The sequence below is a fragment of the Brassica napus genome, chromosome C7 (assembly GCF_020379485.1).
Source record: "Brassica napus cultivar Da-Ae chromosome C7, Da-Ae, whole genome shotgun sequence".
NCBI lineage: Eukaryota > Viridiplantae > Streptophyta > Magnoliopsida > Brassicales > Brassicaceae > Brassica > Brassica napus.
Window position 1 is genome coordinate 40911240 of NC_063450.1, and position 14615 is coordinate 40925854.

A 14615-nucleotide genomic window follows, 5' to 3' on the forward strand; every position below is an offset into this window, starting at 1 on the left:
GCATTTTGGTCCCTATAATCACACATCACCTTTATGATTCATAAATATTTTTTCGTTTATTGTTTTAATCCTTAAAAAAGTTATATCTCATAAATATTTTAAATTTTATTTACAGATTTTAAATTTTACACATAAAATTAAATAAAATTTTAAAATAAGATTTAAAATATTTTAAGCTAAATTTAGACAACAATAATATACAAAAAAAAAACTTAACAAAAAGATTTTTAAAAATTACATGAAGACATAACAATTACACAAATTTAAATATTACAACAACACTAATAGTCAGGTAAGTTTGATCCGGAACTTTCAAATTTTCAAATATTGTCCAATTTTTTTGTGTAACTAAGATGGTTGTTGTTGTTGTTGTTTTTGATGTCTTTTTCGTACAATTATTTCTTGTTCATATCGAATATATTCACGAGTATTAATATCATCGTAAAGAAATTAGTCTTTTAGCAATATTTTATTTTCTCTTTTACTTTTTTGTTCTGATCTAATGTATTTAAAAGTATCAATATAACCCGATTTCAAAAACTTTTAGCTCGTAATCTACAAAGTAAAAATGAAGAGAGTCATTTTTACTTCGAAATGCACTAATAGATCATATATGCATTAGGAAAATCATTTTATGAAATAATAAGGTATTTTGTTTGAAGTTTAATATTAATTAAGTTTTTTTTATTTAAATTTTTATATTTAATAGAATATTTTATTAATTAATATTATTGTAATATGTTTATATTTGTGCTAATTATTTACAAAAATTTTATGAATTTAAATTAGTTATGACAAATATAAGGACTATATTATAAAATATAAATAGTTTTGAAGCTGAGTTTGAATATGTTTTGCTTTTAGAAAATAACATTTTTAAACTTTAAATATAGAGTTTTGAAAACTTAAAAATAAAGTTCATTTTTGGAAATGATCTTAGGGTATGCTTGAGCCATCGTCCATGACTTTCTTTTCCTTGTCGTTCTCTTTTCGCATGTTTGACTTCATATGTTCCTTGTTTAATATTCGACTTCGTCAGTCCTGGATGATTTTTATGGAATTATTTGTTATGTTTTTCGGGCTTTGAAGATGTACTTTTTGCTTAATCCGACTGCGCTATTCACTATGATAGGTATTTATTTTGAGTTTTCATTACCAGAGATCCGCTTGAAGTTTGGACTCATTGTTGCTTCGGAAATTTTATCATTGTGATTATCTATGTATGCTAGTTTTTTATCTTTTCAGTTTATACTTCTCAATAGTCATGTATTATGTCTTCAACGATCAACTCCAATTGGAAGTTGTTAATATGAGGTTTCAAACATACATATATATGTGTATATATATAAATATTTTAAAACTACGAGAAATCCAACCGAAAATATTTCTTTTAAAATATTTTCAGTTAGATTTTCCGTAATTTAGAAATACTATAATTAAAAAAGAAAGTAAGAAACTAAGAAAATAAGAGTAGATCAAAACGCTCCCAGACACGGGGCTCGAGGCACTCCATAAATCAATGTTCTCCGGCGCCGGCGATGCGTTTTCCCGTCGGCGCTGGCTACTCGTGGCGACGTCATCATCGACCTGTATCTCTCTACTCTCCTTTCGCTCCAGCTCTCGTGTTCTTTGCTGCTCAAGGTCACGTTATTTATCCATCGGGGCTCCGATGGTCTCCTCTAGGCCGAAGGTTTCTTCGACGCCGTTGTTCTACGGGGACTCCCGTTCTGTGAATTTATGTAGATCCTTTACCCGCCGTCTCACCCTTTACCGCCCGTCTCATCGTGGTCTCAGATCTGTAAGCTCAAACCGCAGATCCGTGTATTTCATCCTCCTCCTCTCGATGTCACTGCAGCTAGAAGATCCTCACCGACGTTCGCCTTCCATCTCTTCGCAAGCTCATTCTCAGACAACAACTTCTGATGTCTTGGCCGTTGTTAGTGGGATTCCACATAAAACGCGGTTTCTAGATCCGAAACTGTTCTAGTTTAGAGTCATGGGCTCGCCGTCCCTCATCTCCCTTACCACCGTCGCCGGTCACTCCCGGGAAATCGAAGAGACCTTCTCCACCGATGATATTGTTGCTGCTGTTCTTCCACAAGCACTCCACTCTTCCATAACCTTCGGCGATCTGATGTATTGTATTGGTGGGGTTCCACCTTTCTCTTGGCGACCAGATCTTAAAACTAAACAATGCATAAGGTTGAGCTCGCTTCATAACGCCCCCTCCATCTCCGTTCCGACGATACCTTTCCGCTCAGCCTCCTTTCTGGTAGCTGCTCTCGGGTTGAAATCAGACTCCTCACATCCGCCCCTCCAAGCTTCAAGAGCACCGGCAAGAAATAGAAAGATCTTTCATCATCAGGGTGTGCCTCCATCTGGTGCGACCCTCTCAGCTGTGCCGGTGACCCGCATCCCTCCCAACTCCGCCGCCAGTCACCGTGCTTCCTCCGCATCACTTTTCCATCAAGGTCACGATTCTACTTTTCTTAAGCTAGGCCTTCAGGTATTGAATTTCGGCTTGGTTAGCCCAATTGCTTTTAATTATAAATGGTCCAGTCCATTGCTTTCACAGCCCACAGTCTTGTGGGGGTTTTTAATCTCTTTGATTAATTGCCTGAAGACTTCCGATGGGTTCAACAGAGTTTTTACCGAAGCAGATTTACATACAACGCCCTATTTCTCTCGTGCGAAGAGTTTACTCTCTAATCATTTACCGGTGGGCTCACCAGGATCGCCTTCACCACCACTTGCATCAGTCCTCGTGAAGAAGTGAACCGTGCTATCCAATACCTCTTTGTTAAAGAGTGTTTCCCTTCCAAACATTAAATGGAAGTCTCCATCCATATCTATAACCGACTTGCTATCTTGTGGAGCGGTCCGTTCGGGGCCTGAAGATGCAGCGGACTTCGTCTCGACGATACTCCGAGGTGCGGATTGGGTGCTAACGTCACCTTTTCATGTGACTATCTCTCAGCTATCCAACTGTGTTGTGAAAGCCTTATCGACGCATTTAAGCTTGGTCTTGAATTCGCTGAAATCTTCTCATGAAAAACTATCTATTTTATCTGCTTTTGGCATTGTAGTTTATCTTTTTAATCAAAGAGGATGTTACATTCCCTCTTGTTATTGTAACCAAAACAATTGAGTTTGAATGAAAGTAAGCTGTGTTTCAAAAAAAAAAATACTATAATTAAATAAATATATATACATTTTTTTTTTGAAAATTTTATGTTGAGAAATCACCATTAAAATCGCTTTTATCTCATCGATTCATACATTGATCGGCAAAGATTAAAATTTTATGTAAGTTCTAATTAAATAAATATATATATATTTTTTCGAAAACTTTATGTCAAGAAATCACCATTAAAATTGATTTTATCTCGTCGATTCAAATTTTATGTAAGTTTTTTATACAGAAAACATAAAAAAACTTATTTGAATATTGTCGATATAATGATTCATTTCGAAGGATGACCAAGAAAAAAGACGGAAAGATGCTCAAGTTGCCACATCTCTCTAAAATGGAACGTACGTACGTGTTTTGAACTCCCACGCATTTGTTGGCTCTTGTGCAATAATTTCATTTCCTCACGTCAAATATATTTTGAAAACTACCAAATCAACCGACATATATATATTTCTTCTATATCAAACACAGACACTATTACGGATTATTCGAGTTTATACAATAATAACGGAATCAGTTAATACCACAAACAATTAAACAATAGACACACAAGCAAACAGCCCTATAAGATTCAAATTAATGTATTTGCCTTTAAAACTAAAGATAAATTAAAATATAAAATTATGAGTGATGAAACTAAAAAATAATAATCAAAATAGTGTATTAGTTTTTTTCTTAATACGTGTGAGAAACCTTAAACATCAAACATTTAAAAGAGACCATGATTTAACTCTTGGCTCTTTCAATAGGATTTGAAACCCCAAATCTATAAACGTATATTTTTTAGTGAAATTACATATTTTGTTCGTCGCAAAACCTGAAGGATTTAAATAATCAGCACATAATCAACATGCCGTAAAGTGAATTAATTTTGAAGAAATAAAGAAAAACTTAAAATATCAAAACACTAAAATGATGTGACATTTTAGTTGTGTAAAGAAATTTAATTTATTTTCAAAATCATCATCACATATAAGATAAAAATTAATATTATACAAATTGTATAATATAAACGAACTATAGACATAAATTATGCGGTAAGAATTATACGTACATGCAAATCGGTAAAGGTATGCGAGTGCCATGTCGTTTTCTAAGGATCTAACTTGGATACACGCTTGGTAAAGGATTTGAGTCGATAAGGACTTTATATAGAATACAGATACCGTGATTAGACGTATCATTTATCATAACAGACTTGGTGTTCACTTCGATCAAAAAAAAAAAGACTTGGTGTTCACTGATAATGTGTACGGACCCGCTCATGAGACCTAGTTGGCCACTTTTATTGTATTTTCCTAAATACCCCTTATATATAACTTAAAAATATATATATTTAAATAGTAACTTAAATATATATAACTTAAATAGTATTTCAAGAAGATGAAACCGACCGACAAGTAACTTAAACTCCAGTTTTTTTTTTTTTTTTAAATGAAATATAAACAAGATCTCATTTTTATATAAATGATAACTTAAAACATCTCTAAAATAAACTCTATAATTTCTATATTTGAATTTTAACAACTCAAAACTTTAAATTTGAAGTTTCGTATTTTTATCTGCATTTTGGTCTTTACAATTATATATCATATTTATAATTCTTAAATATTTTGTGTTTACCGTTCTAATCTTTAAAAATTTTATATCTCACAAATATTAATTTATTTTTATAAATCTAAGTTTTACACATAAAATTAAATAAAAAACTTTAAAAATATTTTAAACTATATTTAAAAAATAAAATATTACAGAAGAAACTTAATGAAATAAATTTAGAACGTACATGAAGACATAATTGATCATATGTTGAATAATGAGAATAATTGATTATATGTTGAATAATGAGAATACTCGATTTCAAAAAAATTTAGCTCATAATCTACAAATTAAAAATATAATATTTTTTTTATCTCGAAATGCACTAGTTGATCATATATGAGAGCATTATGAAGATTATTTATGAAATAATGTGATATATTGCCCGTTGGTTAATATATAATATTGTATTTCTATTTATAATTTTATATATTAATGTGACATTCTATTAATATTGAAGTAATATTTTATATATGTGCTAATTATTTATAATTGTTTTTACAAATTTAAGTTAATTGTGATATATATAAGGACCATAATATAAAATAAAAATAATTTTGGATTTTGATTTGGAGAAGAGCACATCTAAACTTCGAATATAAAAATTTGAAAACCTTAAAATAAGTTTTTAGAGATGCTCCTAGTTCCTCGTATGATTTGAACTCGAGACCGGTTTTACTTCAAGTTTTCTCTTATCACTAAAGTACTACTGTTTGATTCGTATTGTAAAATAAAATAATCCAAAACAATAACAAAAAAACAAAATTTTGACTAAGAAATATAAAAAGAATCACAGTTTTAAGTTTCTATCTATACTCTAACTAAAAGCATGTAACCAATAGAATCGAAGTTTTAAGTTTCTATCTATATTTTTAACTACAGTTGGATGTTCTGATATTCATTCGGGATCGGATCGGGTATTTCAAATTTTTGGTATCTCGGTGTAGGGGTATAGAACCCATTCAAGTATTTTTATATATTGGTCGGATTTGGATATATATAACTCGGGTTTGGGTAATTCGAGTTGGATTTGGTTATTTAAATTTACATAAAAATATGTGGGATAAACATAGCTCATGAATCAAAACAAAAAAATCTGAATCAAATAGTAATATGTAAATGGTAAGATAAAACAATATAATATTAAACAAACAATGACAAAATAGGTTATTAACCAAAGAACAAGACATCAAATACTCAAAGATCAATAGTAGTGCTTCACCAAATCAATCTTTTTTTTAAAAAGAATGTATCTTCCAGTAAAATGGAAAAGTGTGGAAAAAGTAAAGACGGAAGTACTAAATCTTTGGTATATATGGGATTGGGTTTAGACAAAACTATGAAAAAAATGAGTCTAAACTATTAAAGGTTTGGGTTATTATATGTATTTCAGATATTTCAGGTATATTGAGTATTATCCGAACGGGTTTCGGTATCCGATCTCCTCTAATACAATATTCATTCAGATATTTTTATAGATTTGGATTGGATTTGAATTTGTGTTTTTTTGGATAAGGTTTCGGGATCGTTTTTATCCTTGTTCAAAAAATCAGCCGCGGAGGCGATTACTCGACCGGTTAAACGTGATGCGGGTGGGCTCCGTGGCGAATTGAGTCACTTCGGTTGCATTACGCGGTGGGCCATGGAATTGACGTGGACGGCGTAGAATTAGAAAACGCGTTGCGTAATGGTGAAGAAACTTCCTCCAATTCGTATGTTTCCTTGCTATGATATTATCAACAACTTTTTCATTTTTCCAAACAGAACAAAGATTGGCTTTTTGTGGTTGCTTTGTAGAAATGGGTTGTCGAAAGGTTGAACCCTCGTTACAGATACATGGTGGTTGTGTTGGTGTAGCGAGAACAAATCAAAAGGCACGCCAAGTTCAAAGCACGCCAACTGTTCGATGAAATTCCTAAGAGAAGGTTCATATGATTGTAAACTGTAAAGATTATAATGCTTTGATGATCATGAGATGCGGAGACGTTAGTGGTGCGTTACCACAAAATCAAGTGAAGGTGTTTGGTTCCAAAGACATTGTTATTATGCTCATGAAGCTCTTCTTTGAGAATGGTGAAGTCAATTTAGAACTAAACCTGAGGAAATATATGATGGAGAAAGGGTATTGCCCTCATGGCCACGCATTGGAACTCTTTACCAGTGCATAGTGTGTTTGAAGAAAACACAATGATACTTTTAAGTGCTCAACGCAGACAATGGAGAGAGGAAGGTGAGTGAGTAAACCAGACTATTGTTCAAGTTGTATACATAATATTTGACTAAATATTGACAATATTGTAGTTTGCTCCTATATTTATAAATACGTGAATTTTAGTATCAATAATGTTTTATGCACAGGCATCTATTATACATAAAATTTTGTATTATACGTATAAATAGAGTATTATACATACAAAAATACAAAAAAATTTCCTCGCGTATTCTCCGATTTTTTTTCGATTTTTCAATAAATCGCTAGGTCGGAGTGAACCGCACGCGTAGCGCCTAGCAAGTTTCCGAACAAGGGTTTTTATATATCGCATGAACAGCCCAGACCTACTTCTAACTAGAAGCATGTAGCCCTACTGCTACTGACCGCTATCCGTTATGCACACACGTCGATGCCTCTACACCAGTTGTTTGTTTCTTTAATTAAAATCATTCATCGGTCCGAGACTCCAAGGTTTTAAGTGATGGAGAAAATGATTTTTCTTAAAATAGTACATCAAGCATATTGTTCCCAACCACTAGCTATTTAAAAAAAGAACCACTAAGCTATTTTCTTTTTAAAACGAATATCAATAAAATAATCCAATACAAAGTTATAGTAGTTTTGTACTTGGTTTTAAAAGCTACTGCCAAGATTAAAGTTTTGCACTTGTAAGTCGTTATGTTCCGATGAGAAGACGAAACAAAATCCTCAATCTGGTTTTGTTGTTATAGCGTGAAAACGTATTTTTATTGTTTTGGTGGAAAAATGTGATTATGCGGTTTTAGCGTGAAAACACGTTTTTGCGGTTTTGGCGCGAAAATACGGTTTTGCGGTTTTACCGTGAAAATACGTTTTTGCGGTTTTGGCGGGAAAGTGCGGATTTGCAATTTTGACAGAAAAATTCATTTTTTTTTGTTTTCGGCGTGAAAATGTTTTCGGTGTGAAAATGCGTTTTTGCAGTTTTGGTGGAAAATTTGTTTTTGCGATTTTTGCAGGAAAATGTGTTTTTACGGTTTTGTTATTTTCTAGTGAGTGACAATGATATTAGGTTTACGTTTGTAATTTGTATATTATATCAGGGGTATACTAAACATTTTATCTCCATGTTTTAGGTCTAAAACTATTTATAATAGCTTAAAACTCAAACCGAGTTGACCCGAAAAACCCGTATTTTACCAAAAAAACGAATGGGTAAAGTGATCTTGGTGTCGATCGCGGACGAGACCAGTCCGCGGCCAAACACGTTCCAAATGGTCACTCTCGGGCCGTAATCTGCGGACAATCTTCGCCCGCACCCATTGCCCGCGGTCTGTCCACTTCAGAATCGACCTCTCGGGTTGAAATTCACGGACTGCTCCTGTCCGCGGTTGACGTCCCTGGTTCATCCAGTCTTCAGCCAACCATGTCTACCGCCGACGGGATTGATCTGCGGCCATAGTCTGTGGTTGACCCATTTCTTTGGTCTTGGTCATTTTTCTTTTGCCCATAGTTCAATCTTCACTTCTTTTGATCTAAGATGGATCCAAACATCTCCAATAATTTCAAAAAGGATACTCCAACACCACTAGTAAAGACATATGCATAGAAATGCAATCTTATGATGCCTAAATGCTAAAATAAATGATAAATCTCTTATATATTAATTGAGAAAGATTACAACTTGTTTTTGTAGCCATGTGTCTATCACTTGGATGATTCTTAGGATCATTAGAAAATAAGTTGGTTCATCTATTATATGATAAGCTTTTTATTAAAATAACCATAAATTCATTATTCTTTATTATTTCCTTAAATAAAAGTTACGGACTTGTGTAATGTGGCTAAAATATATATGGCGATTAATCATTTTGAGTAATAAAGATTTGATAAAAATTAGTGTATCTTCTATCATATTTATTTAATTTTTAACCTATTAAAATAAATTAAACAGCCACAATAACCATATAATAAAAATTTAGATTTTTCTGTATATTTTATATTTTGAATTTTTTAAAAATGACTATAAATTACTAAAACTGTTAAAAGTCTCACATTCAAATTTTCTGATCCATGGTTTAAAATTTTTGTTATGACAAAATACAAAAAATTACAAAATTATATAATTAAAAAGCATAATTTAATTAATTATAAAGATTAATATATATATATATATACATCGTTTTAAACTAAACTATAAACTATATATAAAATACATAAATATTTTATTTTCGAAATTTATTTTGAAAAATGTTTTTGATAAAAGTTTTGAACGAACATTGACAACTTAAAATTTTAAAAATTATCAATTATTAAAACTATTGATCCCACAAATTTTTTTTGTTATGAGTTATTCAAAATTTTTGCTATAAAAAATACAAATGATCAGTAAAACCATATGAGTAGAAAACATCATTTAATAGACATTAATTTTAAAAATATACTATGTATGTTAATATCATTTAAATTTAATTACATATTCTATCATATTGAAAAATAAATTATTATTTGGATTAATAAAATTGATTTATATGTTTGCACCAATTTAATTATATATGTAATAGTTAATTACTTTTAATTATTCAATATATATTTATTATTTTATAATACGTAAAAATATATAATATATAATATAATTTATATATATAATATTCGTAATTTACTATGCATACTAAATGGATGGTTAGTTCAATGAAAAACACGAGATATCAAGTAATATGTTATAAATTTTAACGGTAGATTCCTTCATTGTGAAATTAAAGATTCCCATATTTATCAAACGTCATGGATGGACGATGACGTTGCATACACATGACTCTACATACAGTACTTTTTAAATAGATATGTGTATATTTACATCTTCATGATTTCAAGGCGGACCAAAATTCAAACCTGCAGTTAGAACAGTAGCAGGAATGTTGTAAAACCAATGCTCTCCCTCTCTGCTATTTTTTTTTTTTTTTTTTTTTTTTTTTTCCATCTGAAATTTTATTAAAAGGCAAAAGCCCAACTTCTAAAAGCCCAAAGCAATGGACTAACCAAAAAAAAACCCAACAACTAAAAACATGGTCTGCGGCCCACATCACCGATTCGGACAAACCGACGAAAACACGCGCAAACACGTGTTGAAGTTAGCGAAAGAAAGAGACACGTGTCAACCTCTAACAATTAGAGAAGACACGCGTCTCGCAACCACGCCGGACCACGCCGGAATCAGAGCCACCACTCGGAATTCAACCAGGACCTTAACCAGAGGCACCGAATCCATCTCCAACGACAGTATTGGAAGATTGCCGGAATCAGTTTCTTCAAGCGAACGTTTTGGAGAGTTCAATCGAAATCGAAAACGAAATCGAGATCGAGATCTCATCCAAGGTAAGGCCCACGCACACCACAAACTCGTCACTCACCTCGATCACACTCGAGGAGAACAAACGGAACCCAGACAAGGCCGGCTACACGCCGTCGAGAAGACCACCGTGTACCAGAGAAAGCCAGCCGCCATCGCCGGAGAAGAAGGCAAAGACGCTGGAGACAAAAGCCGGACGACCATCGAGAGTAACGACGCGACGCCGGAGACAGAACCGGCCGACCACCGAAGAAAAGGTGCGTCGCCGGAAACAAAAACCGATCTGGAAACTCTCTTATCTCTACTCCTTGTGAAAAATTAAATTTGGGAACAAGGAAAGTAATGAGAAAATCCTCTCTCTAAAAGAGAGGAGAGAGAGCCCCAAACTGAAATGGACTCCTCTGCTATTTTATTTATTTCACATATATATGAATACATATTATTTGTGTATATATAATATTCACGTGACTCGTGTCAAGAAAAGCAAAAAAATTACAGAAAATGGCATGAAATTTATCAATATATTTAATATACGGTAGAATACCCATTCAAATGATTTTCTTCCACGAAACTTTTATCCACAAAATCATATGTACAGTACAACTTTAAAAAAATACATTGAGTTATAATAAAACTATTTCATTTAAAGTAAAATTTTGATTTACACTATTTCATTTTAAGTAAATTTCTGATTTAGTTAATTTCAATAAATCAATAAAATATCATAATTTTGATATTATTATTTTATAACTTTTAATCGTAGATTTATTTTGTGATGATAACCATAATTTTAATGTTATTAATTATTCATTTGTTTTTTTCTAAATGAAGTTTTAGAATTTTTTATTTTATTTTGTTTTACTTGATATTTACAGAAATCGAGACACGCGATAATAAAAAATAATTTCTTTTATCTTTTTAGTTTGATCGGTCGTAATAAAGATATAGAATAAACTAATTAAATACAAAAGGTTAGAAAATGTGTTGTGTTAGTCTTCTATACATGTGCGTAAAGTTCTAAAGCGTCATCTAAATTAGAACAGATCACGTATCAATTTATATTTTTGGTGTCATGTAAATCAATTTTAAACAGTAAGAGTAACCATTAGCAAAAAGAGATATCAGTTTGCAAACAACATCAACGTTTTTATTTAAAACAATGGTATATATAATTATATACGTTAAATATATTTATATTCTCTACACAATAGTTATTTTATCACTAATAATTTATGACGTTTATGCTTTTTTGGGTAGTATAATTATTTATCAGAAACGAGACATCTGTGTATGTATGCATTTAACGTGACAGTAGTCATTTGAATATTTAACTAGTTGAGAAAATGTCGCTTGAATCTTCTTTTCTATTTTCTTATACTGATACTTTATTTGTTTGTCGATAAAAATTCTTGTATCAGTACCAGTCCTGATCAGTACTTCATTTTACATTACACTTCATTCCACATTCTGTACGGCGAGATAACTCAGTATGCTTGTGTAGTTGTGTTAATATAGGTACGAGCAATTAATTATAAGCGATTGGTTATATATCATCCATCACATTTCCATGTATAGGTGCTCTCAAAACTATTTAGTTTCTTTTGCATACTCTTTTATTCACATGGAGGAATGACAGTTGAAATGTGTCTCAGAGCGAGTAATTAATGTAAACTTCCATACGAAAACATAAGAACATACACGTGAACTTCTTGCAAGTTCTTTTAAGGAATAAATAGAATAAAATTGTTTTAGGTATTTTTTTTATTGTAGTGCTTTTGGTGTAAATTTGAATTTGAGTGGTGCCCATGTGCCTGTCCTCATCTCCCCCGAGTACCCTTTCATTCAGTTCTTCCTTTCTTTTATTTATTATCAACGGATAACAGAGTTTTTGATAAAAAAAAATTTCTCAAAAATATATTAATAAATAAGTACTACTTTTCTTCTACCATCATTTTTTACTCAACCCTACAACAATGTCGTATAATAAACATACTTATTAACTTAATCAAGAATGTGATACTAAAATCTTTAGAGTGTGGAGATAAAAATAATTTGACTTTCATTAGTTCAAGTGTCGACATAAATTACTATTATTTAAATTTACGATGGCATGTGAACCGTAGGTACATAATACCTATACCTTTTCATCCAAACTATATCGAAATCATTAACGTTTTTATTTATAATAAAACCCATAAAGATGCAACAATAAAGTAATAAACTACTCCCTCTGTTCCTGAAAGTAAGATTTTATAGAGTATACACACTTATTAAGAATTTAATAAATGTTTATAATTTAATTTATTTTTTACTTTATTATACACTTTGCAATAACTTTTCACCAATGAAATTTAATCAATTCAAATATTCTCAATTAATGTTCCTCAAAAGTATAAAAAAGTACCTTAAAAATATAGAAAATCTATCTTTGTGGAACAAGAAAAAAATCTAAAACATCTTAATTTCAGGAACGGAGGTAGTATAATTTACCTGAGAAGAAGAATCTTCCCTCACCCACTACCAAACAAGCATTCATGTCTGAGATCTTGAAGAATGAGTTGGTTGGTTAAGTTCTACTCTGTCTACAACCCTTTTTCCTAATCTAGACAATTCTTTAATGATCACCTTTTGATATTCAGCCAATAGGCTCTTAATCCTTACTCCGGCTACTTGAATAGCCTCTTTTAAGTCTAACGTCGTATTCGAAAACATGATTAAAAATAGAACTGGTGCAGAGTAAACTAATACGTATTTCAGAGGGAGAAATGCTATGTTATTCTTGTTTCTACATTCTAAGTGAAATTGGAAAAAAAAAAGAAGTTAAATTGGATCTTCTTTCATCAAATGTTACGCATGTGATAGCAGCAAGACCAAGATCTGATGGCGCTGAGTTAAAATTTTATAATTCTACTGTTGGTAGCATCCTCCTTAGCCCGAATAATATCTCCCTACAATCCTAGATGATAATTCTTTTGGATCATGAATATCTGATGATCGGCGGTAAGATTATATGGTGTTGTGAAGTATCTCTACTTGAGCTTTGTTTGGATCTACTTTTCTGAGGAGTATATATTTTTCCAAGAGAAGCTAGTTGGATTTTGTTGTTTGTGAAGCTTTTACCAGAATTTCGATTTGACGAAATTAAAATTTGGATGCAAAGTCAGTAATGGCTTAAACAAAAAAAAAGTGAAAAGAAAAATTAAGATTAACTAATAACAAAGAGTAGCCATATTTTAACTACTTCTAATATTAAAAAAAAAAAAAAAATTCGTGTTTACCACTTTTATGATGTCATTATTCATTTTTATGAAATATTTTCAAAACTATCTTCTTTATTAAGTGGCAAATACCATTGTTCTATATATATAAAATAAATAATTATTTAAAGAAATAAAAATAATAAAAAAATTATGTTTTCGAATTATACTTTTCAAATTCGAACTTTTTTATAATTTTTTTTTGAATTTTTTTTCAAAATTTCATTTTAAAAATCAAAAATTATGTTTGAAACTATTTTTTAAAAATTTATATATATTTTTATATATTTATTAAAATCCTAAATTTCACATTTCAAAAATCCTATCCCACCTTTCAACTCTAAATCCTAAGTATAGATTAGTTAATTCTAGGGATATAAATGTTTTTTACCCTTCATTAAATGTGAATGTAAAAGTGGTTAGCGTCAACATGAAAACTGGTAATATGAATGTGGTATTTGTGGCAATTTCTCAAAAGAAAATAATTATTATCTTTTTGATCTATTAACTATTATCATCATTATTATTATTGCAATAATATTTTTTTATTATCCCCATACTAGTAGTTGCTTACATATAATCTTACATAAATATTATTCAATTTATATTTTTAATAAAAAATTCTCTACTGATAGAAATATTTCAGTCATAAAATATAATTATTTACATATTTGAAATATATACACTAATATTATTATTTATTTGTAAAAATATCTTTATCACTAAATTTTGGATTTAATAGTCAATAAGAGTTTAAATTACTTAAGAAAAAGAAATTAAGCTCAACTAAATAAGAAAGAGTGACCTACTCTTTCCATTTTAAAAAAAGAATCATCTAATCAATTTTTTTGTAGTAGTAAAAATATCCCAGTCATAAACATAAATATTTGCTGTATTTTAAATTTCATGGTGATTTGCTAAATTATACCCAATATCATAAATATAAATATTTTCTATATTTTAATTTTCATGGTGATTTGCTTAAATTATACCCAATATTAATCCCAAAACAATAGTGATATCGTCTTC

General features: G+C 30.7%; 1 long non-coding RNA gene across 1 annotated transcript; it reads left to right on the forward strand.

Moving 5' to 3' along the window:
• Positions 1–5447: 5447 nt before the first annotated feature.
• LOC106409595 lies at positions 5448–7233 on the forward strand. Its single transcript, XR_001282116.3, has 3 exons — positions 5448–6194; positions 6309–6504; positions 6590–7233. It is a non-coding gene; the product is annotated as an uncharacterized LOC106409595 (long non-coding RNA).
• Positions 7234–14615: the final 7382 nt, after the last annotated feature.